Consider the following 3,545-nt stretch of genomic DNA (forward strand, 5'->3'; position numbering starts at 1 on the left):
CAGAGATGCTGAAGCCTGCACCTATGTCATGTGCATGCTGTAGCTAACATAAGCCCTCTTTCTTTCCCACAGAAAAAAAAACATCAACCATATCTCTGTCGATCAATGGGCACATGACGAAAGAGGCTTGTTATATGTTGATTCAATTTGTTGTTCGAAATATATTTCATATAATGTTTTGACCAGTCTTTTGTCAAATATTTTGTATCGGAGACTTTGAAAAACCAAACACTTCATTATTGTTTCCCTCCACAGAGAATACTACATCACTTTCTGCAGCAATAGCTGCTGGTGGTGGTCAAGGTTTCTTTGTTCAGCTACAGCAGAAGCACCGCTTCGCGTCGTTCGTCCCCGCATAACTGTGGCACAACCCGTCGGTGTAATACTCCTTGCGGCAGTGCTCAACGCATGGCCGATCCTCGCAAGGACCAGTATATGTCATGCTGGGTTCCGCACAATGTAGACCATCAGATCCTGCAACAACAAAAGGAGATAAGAACATCGTAGCATCAGATATATATATATATATATATATATATCCCGCACAATGTTTCACAAAAAAATTAACATCAGTCATGAGGTATGAACTTCATATCCAGCCAGCATCACCAGAGACATAGTAGATCGTACATCGAGAAAGCGCTATGTTAGCTGAAAATCATGGCAAGAGCTTACCTGGGATGATCGAAAGGAGTGGCATGAGCAGCAGCAGCAGGCACAGGACTGGCACCTTGATGAAGACACCCATGTCTCCTGGAACAAATGGTCTGAGGAAGGACGCGAGCGGTACGAATGGATCAGCAGCACCATATTCTTCTTATACCCATGGCCATGGATGGGTCAGACCTCAGAAGTAAACAAATACAGCTCGATGATAGATAGGATGATGCAATTCTATCTGCATGATGTGATGTTGTGGATACAGCAAAAAAGAGAATCCATATCTATCTTTAGGATGTAGTGTTGTCGTGTACACTCAAAAGACGCTCCAAACATCATAACGACGATTAAGCAAAAATATGATATGGCACCCTATTTATTGAGAAAAAGAAAAGTTACCATATCTTAATGCAGATATAGCTCTTAGCACTAAAACCAACACAACTTATATATTTTTCTCTCGCAAAACACATTAAATGTGAGCTCTTTTTGATAAAACAACAAAGTTGCAATCAATTGGAGGAGCTATATCTAAATAATGCATATGATATAGCTTAGGATAGTAATGCATTGGGTGTGACCGAAGTGATAAAGTCAATTTTACTCATAGATACTCTTAAATTTTGCCGATGAAAGTCATCAAAGTAATGTTATGTCAATTAAAGCCATACGGCTGATTTATATTTATAATTTTGCATTAGTTGCTCCATGTTGGGAACAAATTTGCATGCTATATATATATAGGACAACAAATCATCTCAACTAATTATGATCAGAAGACTAGTAGTAAACAGGGTACTAGTCCCTGTTCCAGAGGGCCTTTAGTCCCGGTTCTAGAATTGGGACAAAACAAACGGGAATAATGCACAAAACATTTAGTCCCGATTTGCTTACGAACCGGGACCAAAGGAGGTCCATGTGGCCGCTCTGGGGCGCCAAGGGAGGAGGACCTTTAGTCTTGGTTGGTAACACCAACCGGGACTAAAGGGCAGCCACGCGTCAGCAGCTCCCAGGCGCTGGGATTTTTGTTTTTTTAAGGGGGGGTTTATTAGGGGTTTTAGATGGTTTAATTAGGGGTTTCGTATTGTCTTAGCTATAGCTACTACATATAGAGAGAAGTGACCCCTCTTTCTCCGTGCTTGGTCGACGCTAGCTACTACATATAGAGAGAACTCGATGCTAGTAAAAAAACGAAGGAACCATTATAATTACACAAGATTGTCATGAACACATGCAGAGAGAAGTGACCTCTCTTTCTCCGAGATTGGTCGAACAACAAGTTTTCGTATTTCTATCTGACGCTACTACATATTTACAATATAACATCTCTTACGATCCCTGACATCATCTACCGATAATCAGGTTCAATTTCCACATCGTATTCTCCGTCTTTATGTATGACGTGGTCAAGAAAGAATCCCACCAATTCCTCTTGAATTGCTCGTATGCGATCATGTGGTAGGAGTTCATCCCGCATCTGCCACATTTAATTTAAAGAAGAGGGTCAATACATATATATGAATAAAACTCAACACAATTGATGGTAATAAAATAATATTGTGAATATTGTTTACGTACTTCATATTGCTTGTCAAAGTAGCCCCGCTCAGAGGTCGAGTGGTGGATGAACTCGCAAACGTAATATTCACATAAATCATTCCTGCCTTCCTACCACAAGCACTTTACGAGAAATATAATTCAATCAAACTGATAAACAAGCATGATAAATGGTATTGATGAAAATAGAATCAATGAGAGATGCGTGGAACTAGCTAGTACAACTTACTTTCGGGTGTGTAAATCGCAGCTCCCTCTGCAGACCCGGAACCATTCCGGTAAACTTTTTCCAAACCCGGCCAGGCAAAGAAAATGATTACTTAATATCAGGAAATGATCGAAAGTTGCCGATATGGTGCGATAATGATTGAACTTACTTCTGGAGCATTGCATTCATGTCTGCATACTCCTGGGGATCTTTACGTCTCGAGTCTAAAACAATTACTACTCCCATGTCAAGCATAATATCTAGCAGAATAAAGTAGAACCTGCGCACGCATAACTCATCAATTACATTGTTTAACCTCGAGTAAGTGAAACCGAATATGCACAAGACAGTAACACTCACTTGAAGTTGTAAGGAAAGATTATTTACCCTTTGTTTTGATGTCGAAGGACCGATTTTAGCAAGTTTTCCTCAGTAAGTTCGGCTCTCTCTTTTAACGACCATTCATTCACGGTATTTGGTCTAATGAACCCAATGTCATAGATTTGTCCTTTTTGCATTCGACGATCTTTAATCTGCATAATATAGTGAGGAAACTTATATATACATGCACTAAACGAGCTGAGCTAGAGACTTAATTACAGAAGTAATACTTACAGACAGTAGCAAGTCATGAGTTGTTTGTCGAGGGCCTATTGATTGAATAACTGAATTTTTTTCATAAATTCAACAGGCAGCAAGTTGACTCCAATGAGGTCGTGCTCTTCTTTGATTGCTAGCAACATACTATAGGTCCCAGACTTCCTGCAGGTATCCATGTACCATTCATGCAATCTTCGCATCATCGTTGTTAGGGGAGGATGATCAGGTTTGACGAGAAGCTTCCCATGCTCGTATATAAAGATCTCTAATAGCTCTAACGGTTCAAACTGTACATCATCGCCCAGGTATATAATCACCAAGATTGGTACCGGGCAGTAGCCTCGCATGATTAGCGACGATATCGCTAGACACCTTGAGCGGTGGGCACGATTGCTTTGCTTGTTCGCCGAGCTGGGGAATTGTTTTCCCACTTCTTCGTTTTGCTAATCTTGCATCACTGGAAGTACTTCCCGATCGCCGCGCTTCATCATATGTATTTTTAATACAACGCTCATAGTTG

General features: G+C 40.5%; 1 long non-coding RNA gene across 1 annotated transcript; it reads right to left on the reverse strand.

The window, feature by feature from the left end:
• Positions 1-215: 215 nt before the first annotated feature.
• Positions 216-807, reverse strand: LOC141039247 (uncharacterized). The gene is made up of 2 exons (XR_012200175.1): positions 676-807; positions 216-474 (listed from the first exon to the last, which is right to left on the reverse strand). It is a non-coding gene; the product is annotated as an uncharacterized lncRNA (long non-coding RNA).
• Between the last annotated feature and the right edge of the window lie 2,738 nt (positions 808-3,545).

The sequence above is a fragment of the Aegilops tauschii genome, chromosome 1 (genome assembly GCF_002575655.3).
Source record: "Aegilops tauschii subsp. strangulata cultivar AL8/78 chromosome 1, Aet v6.0, whole genome shotgun sequence".
NCBI classification, from domain to species: Eukaryota; Viridiplantae; Streptophyta; class Magnoliopsida; order Poales; family Poaceae; genus Aegilops; species Aegilops tauschii.